General features: G+C 43.3%; 1 pseudogene; it reads right to left on the bottom strand.

Annotated features, from left to right (window-relative positions):
• Positions 1-3790: 3790 nt before the first annotated feature.
• LOC122676815 lies at positions 3791-21616 on the bottom strand (annotated as a pseudogene).
• Positions 21617-21837: the final 221 nt, after the last annotated feature.

Genomic DNA, 21837 nt, shown 5'->3' with positions numbered 1-21837 from the left:
TGTCAATTAATGCAATATGGGGTCCTGGACTGGAATTTTAAACAAACAAAATAATAGTGGAAAGCCTGTAAAAATTCAAATATAGCCTTCTTAAGCATTCTAGCTAAATGTGTGTCCACTTTGTGAAGCTTTTAGAAGAATCGGCTTTTGGTTTCATTGATTTCCTATTTTCTTTTTCTATTTCATTTATCTCTGCTCTAATTTTTATTTATTCCTAAACTGTCTTTGGATTTAGTTTGCTCTTTTCTAACTCCTGGAGGTAAACATCTAGATTGTTGATTTGATGTATTTCTTCCTTTTTAAAGTAAGCATTCCCTCTTAGTACTGTTTTTATAACATCCCACAAGTTTTCATTGTGTATTTTCATTATTATGCAAATGAAAACTTTTAAAAAAATTTCCACTTATCTCTAAGTATTTATTTCTGTTTTGATTTCTTTCTTGACCTGTTGGTTGTTTAAATCAAACAGTTTTGGGTATTTTCCAGTTTCCCTTTTGTTATTGATTTTAACTTCATTCTATTATAGTCAGAAGAAATACTTGGTTATTTTATCCATCTTTTAAAAAAATCTATTGAGAATTGATTTGTGGTTTACTAAATTGTGTGTATTAGAGAATGTCTCATGTGGAGGTAGGAAGAATGTCTATTTTGTTGTTGGTTCTTTTGTTAATACTGATTGGTTTTATGTGTTGTTCAAGTTCTCATACTTAATTTCTGTCTGGTTCTATCCATCACTGACAGTGTGGTATTGACATCTCCAACTATATTATTGTAGGACCATTTCTTCCTTCATTTCCTTCAGTTTTTGCTTAATATACTTTAGTGTTCTGTTATTATGTACTTAAATGTTCGTAGTTATAATTACCTTCTTTTTTATTGAAACTTTAAAAAAATATGTAATAAAGTACTTTGTCTCTTGTAAACTGTTTTGATTTAAAGTCTACTATCACCATAGCTACTTCTCTTTTGGCTACTATTTGTGGGAACTATCTTTTCCATTCTTCCACTTTCAGCCTGTATGTGTACTTAGATCTAAATGGATTCTCTTGTAGACAGCCTTTAGTTGGATCATGTTTTTTTATTTCATTCTACCAACCTCTGTCTTTGGAGTGTTTAGTCAGTGAAAATAATTACTGCCAAGAAGGCATTCACTTCTACTACTTTGCTGCCTGTTTTCTTCTAAATGCTTCATAGTGTTTTTTGTCCCTCACTTCCTCTATTACTGTCTTCTTTTATGTTTAGTTGACCTTTGGTATGCTTAATTCCTTTCTTTTGTATATATTGTATAGCCATTAACTTGTGCCTACCACAGGGACTATGCTTCACATCACAGAGTTTTATACTCTAACTTGAAATTATACTAGCTTAACTTCAAAAACATAAGAAAACTTCTCTCCTCTGCAGCTCAATCTCTACCTCCTTTCAGGAAGAGCTAATGGGAACAATATTCCCTAAATTCTGGCCTGTTTAAAATTGCTTTCCAACAGCCTTGATGTTATAGGTAAAGCGTTCCACAATTTCTTTCCTCGTGTAGGTGCTATTCCACTGTGTGTTTGTTGTTTTTGTTGTTGTTTTTACTGATTATTTATGTCAAGAATATAATTTCAAACTGATTTCTTCCACTTGAGTCTTTCTGCTTGAAGAAAAGGAGGAAAAAATTCTGCTTATGGAAGAATTACTTTTTACTTTTAAAGTTCAAGAATTCTATGAGGATACCTCTCAGAGTTAACTGTACTAAGTTGATTTCTCTAGGTAAAGATGGTGCCTTTTAAATATATGCAGATGAATCCTATTTAACATCAAATGTTTTCTTGAATTAGAATTTTAAAAAATTAGTTCCTTGACTTCTTTGTTAAGAATCTGCCTGCCAGTGTGAGGGACACAAGTTTGATCTCTGGTCCGGCAAGATTCCACATGCCTTGGGGCAACAGCTTCTAAGCCAGCACTCTAAAGTCAGTGCTCTGCAACAAGAGAAGCAACTGCGATGAGAGGCCTAGACAGCACAACTAGAAAGTAGCCCTGGCTCTGCACTAGAGCTCTTTTCATTTTGTTCTCTAGATCCTTTATTATATTTCCATCTTATTTATTCTCACTGACACCCTATAATTTAATTTTCATCTCTGAGATCACTTTGTCTTTTTCAATCCATTTCCTGCTTTGGTAACTAAGCTACATTTTATATGCTCCTTTGGTTTGGTCCGTTTCTGTGTTTTTGCATCTTTGTTTCTTGTGATCCCCTTCCCCCATATTGACAATTGCCTATTTAAGTATTTGAGATTCAGGTTGGATTCTTCTTTTGCAACTTTCCTCTGCTGGGGACTTTCCGGAGGCTTCTTTGGTGGCTCAGATGGTACAGAATCCACCTGCAACGCAGGAGACCCAGGTTTGATCCCTGGGTCGGGAAAATCCCCTGGAGGAGGGCATGGCAACCCACTCCAGTACTCTTATCTGGAGAAGCCCATGGACAGGGGAGCCTGGCAGATTACAGTCCCTGGGGCCAAAAAGAGTCAACCCTGACTGAAAGACTAAGCACATGAGAAGGACTTTTTAACTGTCTCTTTGTCTGACAAAAATAATTATTTCTCATTTTAAACAATCATTGTATCTTTGTATCAAGGTTTGATTTTTCTTGTTTATGTTTAGAATGTGTTGGGTTTTTCTGGACCATTTATTTGAAAGGAATTTCTGGTGTATGAGGTGGGGAAATTTAGGTATTAAAAGTAATTTTCAGTTCAAAACTGTCCTCTTTTGTTTGCACAATGTAGAGCTATTTCTTTAGTACATGGCACTTTTATTTCTGGTTGTTTTCTCTGATTCTTAGATCTTCTCTAAGTAGAATCTTTATTCTGAGCTATTTCCTTCCTTCTTTCATCATCTGCTTAAGCTTCTTGGAAACACTACTGTCTTCTAGGGTGCCCCCTCTCTCTTTTTTGCATTCTGCTGCTGCTGCTAAGTCACTTCAGTCGTGTCCGACTCTGTGCATAGATGGCAGCCCACCAGGTTCCCCCGTCCCTGGGATTCTCTAGGCAAGAACACTGGAGTGGGTTGCCATTTCCTTCTCCAATGTATGAAAGTGAAAAGTGAAAGAGAAGTTGCTCAGTTGTGTCCGACTCCTAGCAACCCCATGGACTGCAGCCTACCAGGCTCCTCTGTCCATGGGATTTTCCAGGCTAGAGTACTGGAGTGGGTTGCCATTACCTTCTCTAATTGTACATTTATTCAACAGAACTCTTTTATTCTGCCCAACAAAGTACAAACACAATATTAAAATGCTGCAAAAATTACAAAACTCAAAACATAAAATTCATAGTACTGACTGTATAATAAAAGCCAAAAAAGCAATGTACGTATTGCTAAGGTAACCTGCACCAATACCATGAATACCAACACAACAGGGAGTTCTGTGATGACCAGGCAGTCATCACTGTCAACTTACCAATTTCAGAAAGAGAGAGACTTGTGTGTGTGTGTTTGTGCATGTGTATGTGTGTATGCATCCACACAAATACATGTGAAAAGAACCATTTGGGGCAGATAACAGGGTATTTAGATACAGAGGTCAGAAGAGGACTCGGGCAGGGGAGCAGGGCCAGGCTACCAGGAAAGGCAGCTGAGCATGCCCTTTCCTGCAGGACTCTGCCACACAGATAACCAGATAGGCCCCAGGTCACCTGTGGAATGGGGAAACATGCTCCCAGGCTGGGACTGTACCACCACCTAGAGCCCTCAGCTCATCCTTGCGTCTTTACAAGCACTATCCCAAACCAACAACACTTCTGCAGCCAGAACCCTACGACCTGGGAAACATCTCAATTGCTGCCTTCACCTTGGAAGCCTGCCTCAGAGGGAGGAAGGGCGTTCTTTCGTACGGATCCTCCTTCAGCTGGGAAAGTGACAAAAGTGAGCTGGATGAGATATAAGTCACAGGGGCAGAACTTTGGTGGCCCTGCTTATCCAGAGGAGTTGGAGCTGGAATGCCTCCTATGGAGCGAGTGGCAGGGGGCTTAGGTGGAGGGCAGGGGATGCAACCTCCTTCATCCGAGGTGGTGATGGATGGCCTGTGCCCCATGGGAGGTGGTGGGAGCATTCTCCTGGGAGGACTCAGTCGCCTGGGGGATGGCTGAGGCCAGGGGGCCAGCACAGCAGTAGCAGTGATCTTCTGGCCATCGATTTTTCCTCTGTCCATGTGCTTTCAGAACCTTCCCAGCCTCATCCGGGTTCTCAGACTTCACATAAGCCTTCAGACAGATGAGGGTACATCCCTTCAGCAGACATGTCAGTCATTTTAATTTTTCCACAGGTGGAAAACATCTCCACAATGTGTCCCTTGGTCACATTCCTGGTGAGCCTCCGACTGTGGACTTCGGTGGATTTAGGGGAAGGGCTCTGCCTTTTCCTTCCCTTTCCATCCCTTTTGGGTGGTTTGGATTTGGAACAAGAATGCCACCTGTTGTCCTGTCTGCCCTGAGAAGGACTCGGAGAGCCTGAGGAGCCTCTGGAGCTACGGGAGGTGCTGGGACTTCTGGAGTGGCTGGAGCCAGGCCTGGTGCTACTACCACCAGAAGCACTGAACCTCTTCCACCATCCTTCCTTCTCGCTTGACTGATTGGGGGCCCATTTATCTTCAGAGCAATCCTTTCGACTTCTCATCAGAGCGGTCTTTGCGTTTGGTAGGAGAAGGAGCCCTTGTTGTTCCGTTGCTCAGTCATGTCTGACTCTCTGTGACCCCGTGGACTGCAGCACACCAGGCCTCCAAGTCCTTTACCATCTCCCGGAGGTTGATCAAACTCATTTCCATCGAGTCGGTAATGCCATCCAACAACTTGTCCTTGGTCACCCCCTTCTGCTCCTGCCTTCAATCTTTCCCAATGAGTCAGCTCTTCACATCAGGTGGCTGAAGTATGGGAGCTTCAGCTTCACCATCAGTCCTTCCAGTGAATGTTAAGTGTTGATTTCCTCTACGATTGAGTTGGTTGGATCTCCTTGCAGTCCAAGGGACTCTCAAGAGTCTTCTCCAACACCACAGTTCAAAAACATCAATTCTTCAGAGTTCAGCTTTCTTTAAGGTCCAACTCTCACATCCTTACAATACCACTGGAAACACTATAGCTTTGACTATAGAGACCTTTGTTGGCAAAGTAATGTCTTTTTAATACACTGTCTAGGTTTGTCATAGCTTTTCTTCCAAGCAGCAGTGTCTTTTAATTTCATGGCTGCAGTCACCATCTGCAGTGATGTTGGAGCCCAGAAAAATAAAGTCTGTCACTGTTTCCACTGTTTCCCCATCTATTTGCCATGAAGTGATGGGACCAGATGCCATGATCTTTGTTTTCGGAATGTTGAATTTTAAACCAACTTTTTCACTCCCCTCTTTCACTTTCATCAAGAGGCTCTTTAGTTCTTCTTCACTTTCTGCCATAAGGGTGGGGTCATCTGCATATCTGAGGTTATTGATATTTCTCCCGGCAATCTTGATTTCAGCTGTGCTTCACCCAGCCTGACATTTCACATGATGTACTCTGCATATAAGTTAAATAAGCAGGGTGACAATATACAGCCTTGATGTACTCTTTTCCCAATTTTGAAGACCCTAGTGCTGGACTTTTTATTATTTTCTTTGGCTTCTAGCAAGCTCTTCTTTTTCACTCCTGATAAATTTATTCTCCCCTTTTGAGGTGTTCAAAGCAGCAATGGCGGCCTCACTTATGTGAACTCTCACTTCTAACTGGAGTCTGAGAAAGGATCCCTAATGAATTGCAGTTTACACCAAAGTGCAGCAACTTCCCCCTGCCGCTACCTCCTCCAGCTCTCCTTAGCCTCTGAGGCCAGCGCCGCCAGAGGTGCTTTTATTTACTCTCAACTCTCTGTTTGATTTTTAGGAGGAAGTGTGTGGAGTATTAGATCTATTACCCACTGCCTCAGGCAGATGTGATGTCCAAAAAACACCTAGAGTGATTTTTAATAAATGCCCCCAGAGAAAATGGTGTTTGCCCCAGGCAAACTTTGAGTCTGGTCAAATATTGTCAGTTTTGCAACTGCGATCTTTCAGGGACCCACCAAACCGGTAAAATAATGAGACTTCTCTGGGAAGGGGTGGTTTACAGGAATTCCAACCTTGTTCTGTCCTCTACAGTGGCTGCCAGGCTGCTAGTTTTCACCATGACTGCAGGCTGTTTTCAAGTCTACAAGGAAGCCTTGATGGATGGAAAGAGGACAAGCTGAAGTACCACAGAGCTTGTTGTTTTTTTCATGTCAGCCATTTTTCTCATATAAATGCTCCCCAGTCTCAAGTCTGTGACTAATTTCTTGAGTTCAAAGTTTTTTACTCTAATCCATTATTTTATGGAGGAGAGAATTTTCAAAGGTCCTTCACCATTTTCACTGCCTTATTCTTTAACTGTAGTTTTGATTTTTACCCTTCAAATCACAAATGATAGATTTCTATTCATATATTTACAGGCTATTAAAGTATATTTTCATGTAAATTGTCTATTCAATGATTTTGCCCGTATTTTCCTCTGGGTTTTGGTATATTTTCCCCTCAGTTTTTAGAGTTTGCCAGTTGTCTCTTGATTTTATCTGTCTGCCTGTTTATCTCTCTATTGTTTGCCCTGTGAAAGATTTTTATTTTCATACAGACAATTTTACCAACTCTCTTCTTTTATTGCATCTGGACCTGAGTCCTAGAATTTTTTCTATAAATTCTGGTTATATGAACCAACTCGTTGGAAAATGAGCACCCTGCTGCTGGGAATGATTGAAGGCCAAAGGGGAAGCGGGCAGCAGAGGATGAGATGGTTGATAGCATCACCAACTCAGTGGACATGAACTTGAGCAAACTCTGGGAGATAGTGGAGGATAGAGAATCCTGGCATGCTTGCAAAGAGTTGGACACGACTTATTGACTGAACAGCAACATAGAGGAATTCACCTATTTTTTTCTGGTGCTTGTTGTTCAGTTGCCCATATGGTTACATATTTTACTTTTAAATACCTGATCCTTTTGAGTTTACTTTTACATATGGAATGAATTACAAATCTAATTTCAGCTTTCACTACTAAGTTAAACAGCTATACCAGCATTTTCTTTTTTTTTTTTTTGGCTGCACTGCAGCCAATTCTGCACTGACCAAGTATTGAACCCAGACCACAGCAATGAAAGCCCAGAATCCTAACCACTGGATCACCACGGAACTCCCCCAGCACAATTTCTTAAAGTTCATCTTTCTTCTATTGATTTTTTGTACTTATTTCTGATATGTCCTTGTGGCTATTTATAGGTTTTCTATTTTATCCCACTGGTCCCTCTTTTCATCCTCTGGCTCCACATTACTATTTGTTGACCTTGCAGGCAGAGCAGAGCCTGGTGGTCACCCTCCCGCGGCGCTGTCAATGCAGACACTGCACACTGCAGACCTCCCACCCACACCACCACCCTCAGTCCCTCTGCTAACTCCCAGGGTTGTCTCCTCTGACTCCCAACACCACAGCCCTCCCACCATGGACACTGTGTATTCCATGCCTCAGGCCCACACTAGCACCTCTATTCCCTCTCAGGCACCCAGCCCCCATCTACAGCTCACCTGCACCCTGGAGGGTTCCTTCCTGCTTGATCAGTGACTGTGAACCAGCTCTGCTTCCGCAATGACTACAAACCTGCAAACTGCCATACACCTTCTGCAGCTATACCTTCTTCAATGAGATCTGAACCCCAACCTCAGAGAGAGGGCTCATCTTCCAAGCTTGTCTTTACTCCTTAGCTTGTCCTCTTTCAGCCCTAGAGTCCCATATAGTGTTCCCTTATAGAGTTACTCTTTTATTACATTCCGTATTTTATTCTTCCACTGCTTTCAGTTCAGTCGCTCAGTCGTGTCCGACTCTTTACGACCCCATGGACTGCAGCACGCCAGGCTTCCCTGTCCATCACCAACTGCTGGAGTTTACTCAAACTCATGTCCATTGAGTCGGTGATGCCATCCAACCATCTCATCCTCTGTTGTCCCCTTCTCTTCCCACCCTCAATCTTTCTCAGCATCAGGGTCTTTTCCAATGAGTCAACTCTTTGCATCAGGTGGCCAAAGTATTGGAGTTTCAGCTTCAGCATCAGTCCTTCCAATGAACATCCAGAACTGCTCTCCTTTAGGATGGACTGGTTGGATCTCCTTGCAGCCCAAGGGGCTCTCAAGAGTCTTCTTCAACACCACAGTTCAAATGCATCAATTCTTCAGCACTCAGCTTTCTTTATAGTCCAACTCTCACATCCATACAAGACCACTGGAAAAACCATAGCCTTGACTTTATTGACCTTTGTTGGCAAAGTAATGTCTCTGCTTTTTTTTTTTTTTTGTCTCTGCTTTTTAATATGCTGTCTAGGTTGGTCATAACTTTTCCTCCAAGGAGCAAGCAAGCGTCTTTTGATTTCATGGCTGCAATCACCATCTGCAGTGATTTTGGAGCCCAGAAAAATAAAGTATGTCACTGTTTCCATGCTTCCCCATCTATTTGCCATGAAGTGTTGGGATCAGATGCCATGATCTTAGTTTTTTGAATGTTGAGTTTTAAGCCAATTTTTTCACTCTCCTCTTCCACTTTTATCAAGAGGCTCTTTAGTTCCTCTTCGCTTTCTGCCATAAGGGTGGGGTCATCTGCATATCTGAGGTTATTGATATTTCTCCCGGCAATCTTGATTCCAACTTGTGCTTCTTCCAGCCCAGCATTTCTCATGATGTACTCTGCATATAAGTTAAATAAGCAGGGTGACAATATACAGCCTTGATGCACTCCTTCCCTGATTTGGAACCAGTCTTGTTTTTCCATGTCCAGTTCTAACTGTTGTTTCCTGACCTGCATATAGATTTCTTAAGAGGCAGGTCAGGTGGTCTGATATTCCCATACCTTGAAGAATTTTCCAGAGTTTGTTGTGGTCTACACAGTCAAAGGCTTTGACATAGTCAATAAAGCAGAAGTAGATGTTTTTCTGGAACTCTTGCTTTTTCAATGATCCAGTGGATGTTGGCAATTTGATCTCTGGTTCCTCTGCCTTTTCTAAATCCAGCTGGAACATCTGGAAGTTCACAGTTCATGTACTGTTGAAGCCTGGCTTGGAGAATTTTGAGCATTACTTTGCTAGCATGTGAGTGCAATTATGCAGTAGCTTGAGCATTCTTTGACATTGCCTTTCTTTGGGATTGGAATGAAAATTGACCTTTTCCAGTCCTGTGGCCACTGCTGAGTTTTCCAAATTTGCTAGTATATTGAGTGCAGCACTTTGACAGCATCATCTTTTAGGATTTGAAATAGCTCAGCTGGAATTCCATCACCTCCACGAGCTTTGTTCGTAGTGATGCTTCCTAAGGCCCACTTGACTTCGCATTCTACTGCTTGACATAATGTAAAATCCTTAGTGGATTTTAGTTTTAGTGAAATTTCAAGAAAATGGCTGGGATTTTTAATGGGGTGGGAATGTGTTACTATGTTTCATATTTAGGTTAATGTCTAAAAATTCACTGTCCAGCAGATTAAATTTGGATAATGAAGAATGGTGTAGTATCTTTTCTCTTTATGGTGGTTGCACTTGATAAAAGACTCAAGTGCATGCTCATATTTCTTTGGTCTCCTTCCCACCCCAGGTTGTTGATAATGTGTTGAATTTTTCTTTGGTGGTTGTTACCAAGGGTCTTTGTGTTTATTTGTTTGTTTGGCCACACCTCACACACTCAGAATCTTAGTTCCCTGCTGCTGCTGCTGCTGCTGCTGCTAAGTCCCTTCAGTCGTGTCTGACTCTCTGTGACCCCATAGATGGCAGCCCACCAGGCTCCTCTATCCCTGGGATTCTCCAGGCAATAACGCTGGAGTGGGTTGCCATTTCCTTCTCCAATGCATGCATGCATGCTAAGCCACTTCAGTTGTGTCCAACTCTGTGCAACCCTATGGACAGCAGCCCACCAGGCTCCTCTGTCCACGGGATTCTCTAGGCAAGAATACTGGAGGGGGTTGCCATATCCTTCTTCATTAGTTCCCTGACCAGGGATCAAATCTGTGCTGCCTGGAGTCTTAACCACTGGATAGCCAGTTCCCAAAGCTATACATTTTTTTAAATACATAGATTTGTAATAAATGCATAGAAGGTAAATCAAGGGGATATATATATATATATATGCAAAATTCAGAGTAGTAGTTATTCCTAGGTTATAAACAGGGTTAGATGAGAGAAGCACGTGAGTAGATACAAAAAGTGTCAATAATATTCCAATTCTTAAATTGGGTGAAGATTCTGTCTCAAGTCCAAGCCCTATATGTGATTTTTTTTTCAGGGCTGACCCTAAGGCTGTCCCTGGCTGGTTTCCTGGGGGAAGCTATCCTCCCCACATGGAATGTGGTGCACAGCAGGGCATTGCACTTTCTGAAGGTGACCCAGGGCCCCTTAGATCAGACAGGCTGATAAAAGATTTGTTTCTTGCCTGCTCACTTCCATCCATAAGCCTCTTTACTGGAGGCATTGGTGAGGCACATTTCTTCACTATGACTCATATCTCTCCACTCCTAGCCCTTCTTCCTCTTCCTCTCCAGGTCTCCCAGGTCCATAAGAAAGTAGAAGACTTTTGTCTGGGGCCCGAGGTGGCTCAGTGGTAAAGATTCAGGAGCTGTGGTTTCCATTTCTGGGTCAGGAAGGTCCCCTGGAGGAAGAATAGCAACCCACTCCAGTATTCTTGCCAGGATCATCCCATGGACAGAGCCTGGTGGGCGATACTCCATGGGGGTCACAAAGAGTCATACATGTCTGATCACAGAAACGCACAGCAGTAAAAACATTGCTGTGTACCTGCAAACATCTGACCCGTGACTGGTACTATTCCGAGTGGTTGTCAACCCAGACAATCATTACATAGTCCGACGTAAGGAATAGAAGAGAGTGTTAGTTTAGCCATACTGAGGACTAGTCTGGGAGTTCAGTCTCCACCAAGGAAGAAAGTGCTCCGGAGATACGTGGCATTCAGCACAATTTTATATCTCTCAGAACAAGAGCATACATCAATTATGACAAATATTCCTTCAGGTTTTCAAAAGAAAGATATTAACATGTACACGGTAAGTCAGTATGGCCTTGGCATCTGGGAAGGGAATCTTTCAGGGAGTACTAGCATCGGTGTCGTAGGAAGGGCGGCATTGATCCCTGTCCTCAAAGTAGACATGCTTTTTACTTCAGGACAATGCATTCTTTTCATCTGTGGTTAAAGCAGGTGTACAATGGATGTTGGACAAGCCAAAAGCGAAGCTGTTCTAGTTGCAGGCAGTGACTGTTGTTGACTGTGAGCAGGTCCCTGGTGTTAGGAGACTTTCTGCAACTCATTGTGTTATTGAGGCTCATGCTTTCCAGAAAAGAAGGTAAAGTGCTTCGGGGTCACTTTCTATAGTAATTCAAAGAGACCTAGATAGAGACTTGGTTAGTTTGCTTTTACCATGACAAAGATCTTCTTACCATTACACTTTGTGATGGAGCATCTAGTGATGGGGTGCATTGCCACAGACCCCCTCTTTCAAAGTGCCCCAACACAGTACACTTTGGTTGGGAAGGAAGAGAAAAAAGGGGAGGAGAGGGCCCAGTTTTTGGTGGGAGGCTTTGGAACTGGTGCCCTCCCACTGACCCATTTGGGGATCTTGATGGTATTTGTCTACTGGGTTACCAGAAAGGCTGCTTCCTTAGAGTGGGGACTTTACCAGTGAAATGCCAGGAGGCGATCCAATGGCCCACCCAGTCACCCTTTTCCTGGGCCCCATTTATCTACATTTACTCTTGTCTTACATGTCTCCACAATCTCTCAGATCACCAATTGGAATCTAGAGCAGAACAGTGTCATAGGCCAGTTGTGTTAGTTGACTTTGGATTCATCAACTCTGATTTGCTTGAAAAGTGCATCTCTTTTGATAGGCAGTTAGGGCCTTTCTAGTACCTCAAGTGCACCAGCATCATCAGTGTGACATCCTTTGTTGATGCAACTGGATTCTGCAGGAGCAAAACACCTCCCTAAATGTCAGTTCACTCCTGTCAGAGAAGGAGGCCACTGGAACATCTGGAAGAGCAGTGGGAGATCCACCATTAGAGAATTTTGGCCACACTAGTGGTGGTCTTCTTCCTACACTCACTGCTACTCTGCACAGACTGGGTAATTTCTCTCACTGCTGGAAGCCTCCAATTATTAAAAAGTTCTATGCAACCTGCCCTTGGCCTTTGTTGAAGTTATTAATGATACTCTCTGAGCATTGGAGGCACAACAGAACAGCCCCCACTCCTTGGCCTGAGTAGTGTTGGCTAACTGCTTAGTCCTTGGCTTCCAGCTGCCCAGTCTAGGGGATCTGTGCCATTGCCAACACTTGGATCAAGAAAACTGGCAAATTAGAGCAGTCCATTAGGAGGCTGAGACAGAAGGCCTTCTGGCCTTTTAGAATAGACCCTAATGGGTTATAGGCCATCTTTATCTTGCTTAAAAAACATAGGGGCTCATGGCTACACTCACTCCTCCAGGCAGGCCTAATCATTCGACTTGGAGTGGTTTAGATCATGGCCCTCATACTGACCAATCAGCATGGTCACACCCCATCAATGTCTGGCTCACAGAGGACCTGATGGTGTAACCTCTGCTTCTCATTCAGATCCTAAAAGACCCAGGGGTTGAATTAAGGAGTCCAGTTCCAGGAGGTCAATACCTATTTGTGATCTTTTGGGACGGGCCCTTACAAGACTGTGGATGGCCTCGTGCTGGAAGCTCCCCTCCCTACATCAGACCTGGGGCAGATCCCTGAAGTGCAAATCTCTGAAGCAAGTGGCTGCAAGGACACCCACACCTCCTTACTAGGGGTATTGGCTGAAGCATTTGTCTCCCATCTGACTCAATATGTTTCCATGCCTAGAATTCCCCTTTCCCACCTTTCTCTCCCTTCCACAAAATGGTAGGGGTCTTTTGTTGGAGGCAATGAGAATACTCCCCCATAACTGTATGTAATGTAACCCTTGCCTGGTGTTTCACAAGGAGAGAAGGAATGTTGGAGAGCTGCCACATCTTCTTTTGGTTCCCTGCTCACTCTCCAGTGGTAAGTGAGTAAAGGCTTGATCTCTACTTTCAGTTTGGCTCATTGTCCTGATTGATCATTTCAATACCTGAGTGCAGGCCACTGGGTGATGGGCTCTCACAGATGTTTATTTTTGTACTTATATTAATTCATATCATACTTAATATCACATTAAGAGATAATTATTGTGAGACCCTCAAAGACCCAGGAATCTAGCTCCTGGGGCCTCTGGAGTATGAGTGGGTGGGTCAAGTAGAACTTCAAATGCTGCAGGGCACACTGAAGCCCTGGGATTTGCAGTCTGCTTCTTTTTGAAGTCTTGCAGTAGAAAGTGCCTTTCTGAGTGGCCCCCAAACTTGGAAACAAATGGAGGGCTTACCCAGACACTTTTTCAAAGGAATATTATTCAAGTTGGCACTTGGATGAGGCTCCAAGTCAGACCTAAGAGGACAGGGCCTGCAAGAGCTGGGAGAAGGACCTAAACACCCAGATGAAGACGGCTCAGCTCCTCAGGAGCAGGTGTTCAGTCATGCCCAGGAAACAGACCCCAGGTCACTGCAGCTGCAGACATGTCAGCAGAAGCCGGAGGCCCCATGGAAAGGAAACATCTTTCCCCTGGCGGCCAGCACTTGACCACTCCTCCTCCTCCAACACCACCACCTGCTGTGTCCTGAGAAAGCAGAAGGGGAAAAGAGACACTTTACCTTAGAGAAAAACAGCTGAGACAGGAGGAGGTTCAACTCTTTAATGAAGTTCATCCAAATGAGTTTCATTTAAGGAGACCACTTGACACTGGAAGTAACCAAGCGTCCCCTTCCTCTTAACTCTGTAGAAATGGACCTCCAAAGAAATAAATGAAGTGCTCAGATATGAAATGCTACATTCTTTCTTCTTTTTTTCTTTCTTTTTAATTGAAGGATGACTGCTTTACAATATTGGTTTGATATCTGCCATCCATTGCCATATATCTGCCATACATTAGCCATAGATGTACATATGAACCTCCCTCCCACCTCCCACTGAAATGCTAATTTCTTAACACATTTGAACTATGCATGCATTACAATCATCTACATAAAACATCTTTACATGTACAAATAGAAATAAAGGATTTCTATTAAAGGAATAAAGGATTTCTACAAGGAATAAAGAAATAAAGGATTTCTACAAGGATTCATAAAACAGTGATGAAAACATTCACTATGCACAGAAAAGCAAATGCAGAGTGCTTCTGATTCTACTGAAGTGCATACACATATTCTTTATACATTTCTTTATACATTACATTTATACAAAAATTAATGAAAACCTTAACATTTACAACTAATATTAAGCATGTGCTGGCACAGTGCTAGGTGCCAAGCAAAGTCTTAGCAGGGAGAATCTTTCAGTTTAAGTCATTTCCTCAAAGGCTGCTGGGTTTGTCATCGTGGGAGAAATTCATCTGTGGACTCTCTGATGCTGCTTTAAGTGATCAGATCGGGCAAAGTCTTTGTCGCATGTAGAACACAGGTAGGGCCGCTCCATGGTGTGCCTTTTCTTGTGTCTGTTGAGCTCAGATGAACGGGAGAATGCCCATGTGCATCCATTCATGTTACATTTATAGGGCTTCTCTCCTGGAACCGAGAAAGAAAGGGAGACTTGTCGTGATTCAAGGTAGCATGAGACAGGGAAGTTGGAAAAGAATGGAGAAGAAAACTGTTGGGCATGTTGGAGTGGGACAGAGAGAGACAGAAGACAAGACTGGAAGGTGTGTACAGGAAAGGAAGAGGAGGAGGGCAGGATAGGCAAGAGGGCTGAAGGAGGAAGAGGAAAAGAAAAAGAAAAGTAGGAGGGAAAGCAGGAAGGTAGTGGTGGGTAGAGAAGCTTGAGTGGGGTTATCTATTGGGACTATGGGAGGCCATACAGAGACAGTCCCAGAAGAGGTAGGGTCAGGACCATCCTAAGAGGTCAAACAAAGCCCTCCACTTCTTCCATCATCCCAGGCAGTCAACACCACAAAACGCTGCAGCCAGGTTGCCTCTGGAGCAGAACTAGAGTCTGTTCTAGGGACTGCTTTTTATACCTTTTCAGATCGGCCAACCTTTTCTAGAGTCTTCTGAGTCCCAGACTTAGAGGGAGGTGGCAATGATCTCAAATGATCCCAATGTTTTGTAAAGGCAGAGGCCTTTAGTTATTCTCCTGACACCCCCATCCTGCAGTCTTTACTCACCTGTGTGCACACGCTCGTGGATTCGCAGATGGGAAGATTTGGCATATGCTTTCCCACAGTTATAGGTGCAGATGTAAGGCCTCAAAATGTCAGGCCTCTTCTGCAATGGACACCTCTGAATCTTGGGATTCCACTTCTGCATTTCTGCAGGTTGTCCTTGGGTCAAATGAGAACTGGCAACATACAGAATTCTAGGATATAGCAATGATGCTGAGGAAAGTGGCATCATATAGACTTGGTGGGGAGTGTCTTCATCATTGAGTTTCTTCATCTGACCCATATAGGTAGTTTGGACCACACTGAAGGGCATCTGGTCTCCATAGAGGCTCTGGTCATCACTGAGGGTCTTCATCTGGCTACCCTCACTGGGGATTGTCAACTTGTTTGCATTAACGGCTGTTGCTTGACAATCAGTGATGAATGTCTTCGGAGTGTCAGTGACATCCATCAACTGATGTGCTTCAGGGTTTCTCTCATCAAAGGAGGTCACCTTGGAGTAAAAAAAAAAAAAGTCACTTTAGGTTTCGAAGGGGCAAAGTAAGGCTTTAACATGGACAAAAACTGTCCCTGGGATGACAGAACATGCATAAATCATCATCGTGGGCCTCAAAAGATTCATCACCTGCTTCTGCAGGGACTCCTTTTGGCTGACCTCATCAGGGGCAGTCAGAGGTACACAGAGCTCTGATTCTGGTGCAGCTGGGCTTCTTGTTTTATATGTCTCATTGACCTCCTGGAGAAACTCCTCAATGTCCTCAAGTGTTGGAAAGTAAGATGTCATGGAAGCCTCTTTGCTGTTGCCTGATAACTGAACTAGATCCTCAGTTGTGGGTTTCTGAAAAAAAAAAAAAAAGTTGGTGGTAGTTTAGTCACTAAATCACGTCCAACACTTGCAACCCCATGGCCTGTAGCCCACCAGGCTCCTCTGTCCATGGGCTTCTCCAGGCACGAATACTGGAGTGGGTAGCCATTTCCTTCTCCAAGGTGTCTTCCTGACCCAGGGATCAAACCCAGGTCTCCTACATTGCAGGCAGATTCTTTACCAAATGAGCCACCAGTCAGATGTTGTACCCAGTTCAAATTCTAATCCTACACACCCACCATCACTGGGTGTATAGGTTTCCTAAACATCTGGCAGAAAGTTTACAATTGACTGCCGAAAGCCGTGATGTCAGTAGTCTCACACCTGTCCACCCTGTGTGCCTCCTTGCCGCTCTTGTCGTACCCTGATCAACCAGTCTGCTCAGTTTTGCCATATCCCCGTCTGGTCCCTTTCTCAGTCTGCCTCTCTCAGCAAACTGTCTCAGTGACTGTAGCCTGTATTACCAAATATGATCTCCCATTCTCATCCCTGCCAAGAAAGCCCAGACTCTTCCACCTTGTCCTGACTCTCAGAACAGAGAGACAGCTGTGATAATTTGCACAGGGACTATAATCAAAACTTATGATGATACATCCATTGAATAAGGTAAGCTGAGGACCTTCTGAAGTCTTTTTCTAAACAAAATCCACAGAAATGAGAGATGGCCTTAAATTTAACTGTTATATATAATCATGCTTGAACCTAAGTGAAAATGTCCCAGCCACAGTGGAGCAAAGGCTACTGTCACTTGGAGGTGTAGAAATAGGATATGCTCATGAGGCCAATGTCACTGTGGAGACACTCCACCAAGAAGGACCGTGGAAACTTATGGATTCTCAGAGCTGAAGGCCTCACGGGGAGTCGACCTCTGATACCATCTTAATCTGGCACTTCCTTTCCTCCCATTCTCATTCTTGAAATAGGGTCATGCCAGTCTGCTCCCCTTCCTCCATTACTGAACTGAAAGCTCCTCAAGACTAGAGAACTCAGTGAGTTCTGACAGATATAACTGTGAGGACCTCGGAGAAAATGGACTCAAAGAAGGACTTCTGATTTTCATTCCCCCAGCTCTAGGTCTGCATCCAGCCTCTAAAATCTCAGGCTGTGTTTGGGGTGTCAGTGACATCTGTCATCTGGGATGTTAGTGCTGGTCTACTGTCCTCAAAAGAAGTCACCTTGGGTCAAAAAGGATCTTGCCTAAATTTCCATGGGGCAAATCAAAGGCTTTAACATGGGTGGATGTTAGTTCTGCACAGAAGTGTCTGAGGGATGCTAGGACATGTATAAATCATCATCGTGAGTCAAAAGATTCTTCACCTGGTTCTGCATGGACTCCTTTTGGCTGTCCTCTTCACGGGCAGTCAGGGGTGCACAGAGTTCTGCCTCTGGTGCTGCTGAGTTTTCTGTCCCATATGTGTCATTGAGTTCCTGGAAAAATGCCTCAAGCTCTTCTATTGCTTCAAGGTAAGAGTCTCTTGAAGCCTCTTGGCTATTACCCAATAGCTGAGCTTCAGTTGTGGAGTCCTGAAAAAAAAAAAGGAAGTTCATATACCCTACCTAGCTCAAATCCCAGTTCCACATTCATGCTTCTCCCTTCCTATTGATCCAATTCTAGTCTAGCCCACCGTCATTGCTTGCCTAAAAGCCTGCAATTGCCTCTTAATTGGCCTCTGTGAATCAGAGGGCTCCATCTTATGGAAACTTCAAGACAGTCAGATTAATATTTCTAGAATGAAAACTCTTCCTATGCCACCGTATATATCAATGGAGGTGGGAATCTAGATGAATGTAAAAATATCCCACCACCCCTACATAGATATTATCCCACAGAGTTTTAAAAATCATAATATGATTCATGTTTAAGATTTCAGGACACAAGTAGGCTTATGAAATGACGACCAAATATATTGCATGGAAAAGGAAACCAAAAGCCAGGTTAGCTACACTACATCAGGAAAATTCACTGGCCAAAGCTGTCACATGAGAGAAAGAAGGTCATTATATAATGAAAGGGAACAATTAGTCAAGAGAGAGACCAACTGTCCCCTGGAAGAGGAAACGATAACCCACTCCAGTATTCTTGCCTGGAGAATCCCAAGGACAGAGGAGCCTGGCTACAGTCTATCGAGTTGCAAAAAATAGTAAGACTGAAGCAAGTGAGCACGCATGCACAGGTGTCCAATAGGCACATGAAAAGATACTGTTTATTCAGTTCAGTTCAGTCACTCAGTCACCACAGACTCTTTGTGATCCCATGAACCACAGCACACCAGGCCGCTCTGTCCATCACCAACTCCCGGAGTTTACTCAAACTCATGTCCATTGAGTCAGTGAGGCCATCCAACCATCTCATCCTCTGTCGTCCCCTTCTCCTCCTGCCCTCAATCTTTCCCAGCATCAGGGTCTTTTCCAATGAGTCAGTTCTTCACATCAGGTGTCCAAAGTATTGGGGTTTCAGCTTCAGCATCAGTCCTTCCAATGAATACTCAGGACTGGTCTCCTTTAGGATGGACTGGTTGAAACTCCTTGCAGTCCAAGGGACTCCCAAGAGTGTTCTCCAACACCACAGTTCAAAAGCATCAATTCTTTGGTGCTCAGCCCTCTTTATAGTCCAACTCTCACATCCACACATGACTACTGGAAAAACCATAGCCTTGACTAGATGGACCTTTGTTGGCAAAGTAATGTCTCTGCTTTTTAATATGCTGTCTAGGTTGGTCATAACTTTCCTTCCAAGGAGTAAGTGTCTTTTAATTTCATGGCTGCAATCACCATTTGCAGTGATTTTGGAGCCCCAAAAAGTAAAGTCAGCCACTGTTTCCACTGTTTCCCCATCTACTTGCCATGAAATGACAGGACTGGATGCCATGATCTTAGTTTTCTGAATGTTGAGCTTTAAGCCAACTTTTTCACTTTCCTCTTTCATTTTCATCAAGAGGCTCTTTAGTTCTTCTTTACTTTCTGCCGTAAGGGTGGTGTCATCTGCATATCTGAGGTTGTTGATATTTCTCCCAGCAATCTTGATTCCAGCTTGTGCTTCCTCCAGCCCAGCATTTCTCATGATGTACTCTGCATATGAGTTAAATAAGCAGGGTTATAATATACAGCCTTGACGTACTCCTTTTCCTATTTGGAACCAGTCTGTTGTTCCATGTCCAGTTCTAACTGTTGCTTCCTGACCTGCATATAGGTTTCTCAAGAGGCAGGTCGGGTGGTCTGGTACTCCTTCTCTTTCAGAATTTTCCAGAGTTCGTTGTGGTCCACATAGTCAAAGGCTTTGGCATAGTCAATAAAGCAGAAATAGATGTTTTTTTGGAACTCTCTTGCTTTTTCGATGATCCAGCCGATGTTGGCAATTTGATCTTTGGTTCCTCTGACTTTTCTAAAACCAGCCTGAACATCTGGAAGTTCACGGTTCATGTATTGCTGAAGCATGGCTTGGAAAATTTTGAGCATTACTTTACTAGCATGTGAGATGAGTGCAATTGTGCAGCAGTTTGAACTGTTTTTTTAAGGAAACACAAATAGAAACTCCAGTGAGGTAACACCTCTATCTGATAGAATAGCTATATCAAAAAGACAAGATATAAATCTGGGGCAGAATTTGGGGAAAAGGGAATTCTCAAGCACTACTGTTAGGAACGCAAATTTTTGCAGCTGTTGTGGAAAACAGTATGGAACTTCCTGAAAAATTAAATACTAGAACTACTATATGATCCAGTACTCCACTGCTGGGTGTTCAAAGGAAATGAAATTCATATCTCGAAAAGAGATCTAAACTCCGAGGTTGATTGCAGCCCTCATCACCATAGCCAAGATATGGAAACAACCGAAGTGTCTGTTCAGCAGATGAATGATTATGTGTTATTCAGGTATCCAGCGCTTTTTGAAAGATTACCATTTTCCTTTTATGGAAAATCTACACTAGTACTTGTTTTCAGTAATCTACAAAAAAAGAAAAAAAGATTTTTGCTTTTACAAAAAGAGTTGAAAGTGAAAATAGTGTTCATCATCTGTTTTGCAGTGAACTTGAGTAGACTGGCAGACCCTCCCTAGGGAACTACACTCAGCATCTCAGCATGAAGTGCCATAGCCTTGAACTCTCTCCGTGACCATCTGCACTTTGTCCTCATTTGTTTTGCTAATCCTTTAGCAAGAAGTGTCCTAAGGTGACTGCCTCATTGCTTTATACCATTTCAGCTTACAAGAGGTTTCCTAGGAATGTTGCACTTTCTGAGAACAGAGGAAACCTGTGTATATACTACAGAACATCATTCAATCATCAAAAAAGGAAATCCTGACATTTGTAGCATCATGGATGAAGCTAGAAGGCGTTATTTTATGTGAAGTGTCAGAGAAACCTAAACCTTATGGTACTATTTTATATGTAAAATAAGAAAAAGCATTTGAACTCATAGAATCAGAGAGAAGAGTAGTGGTTGCTAGTGGCTGAGAGGTCGGTAAATGAAAGACATTGGTCAAAGAGCAAAAAGTCTTAAGACAATTAAGTTCTGAGGATCTAATATATAGCTTGGTGATGATAGTTATTTGAATACCAGAAATTTACTCAGAGAGTAAGTCTTAAGCATCATCACCCAAAACAGAGAGGTATCCATAGCAAGTGATAATTATGTTCGCCACTTGGAGTATGGTCATCATTGCACAACATTTACATACATCATATTGTATGTACATACATGTTGTATACATACATGTTGTTTATTTTAAATCTATGGGAGTTTGTCAATTATACTTCAATAAAGTGAAAGCAAAAGTTAGTCATGTCACTCTTTGCAACCCCATGTACTGTACAGTTCATGGAATTCTCTAGGCTAGAATACTGGAGTGGCTAGCCTTTCCATTCTCCAGGGGATCTTCCCAACCCAGGGATCAAACCCAGGTCTCCCGCATTGAAGGCAGAGCCACAAGGGAAGCCCTACTTCAATAAAGCTGGGTAAAAAATAAATTCTTTTAAGGTAGGAAGAAATCAGTGCCCACCCCCCATAGATTATAACTCTTTCTCTTAATTGTCCAATTTCTATTAATGCCATAATACACCCAGACTCCTCCATACATGGTCATGGTCACACATTTTTCACATCCTTCCATTCTAAGCAGAGGTTGCAGCCACCCTGTTCCACACAGTGATCTGGGGACTCAGGGGACCATCCAAGCAGCATCCTTGCCCTCAAGGGACCTTCAGGGACAGGCAACTGAAAAGGCCTCAACCCTGTCTGCTTGCAGGAACCTGTCTGTGTGAGGGCACCCCCTGGAGAATGCATGCACACAAGAGTGCCCAGTCAACAACCCCTTGAAGAAATGAACCATTTCAAATGTTTGGGTTCTTCTTCCCCAAGAGTGTACTCTTTCTAGGACTCATGACTGTCCACCTGGGAGTTGCTGACCCTTCCACCCCAGCACACAGACTTTGGTGTCTGGTTTAGATGGTGCAAACTCACCATCGGTGCATCCATCGTGTGCTCAGGGACCTCAGCATCGTGGGCCAAGAGTTTCCAGGGCTGGGCTGCTGGCCAGAGCACCTGGCCTTTTATAGAGCCTGGGAAAGGATGTACTGCAGTCCCAAACCAGCTTTCTCTGGTTGGCCACGCCCTGCTGGGTGGATCCCAGCCTCAGAAACCAATCACCTGGGAATTCTCGACCTCTCAGGGTACCTACCCGATTAGGTCACCCAGAG

This window comes from Cervus elaphus, chromosome 20, assembly GCF_910594005.1.
Source record: "Cervus elaphus chromosome 20, mCerEla1.1, whole genome shotgun sequence".
Lineage (NCBI taxonomy): Eukaryota > Metazoa > Chordata > Mammalia > Artiodactyla > Cervidae > Cervus > Cervus elaphus.
The sequence above is the reverse complement of the archived record's forward strand: the minus strand, read 5'-3'. Positions and strand labels throughout refer to the sequence as shown.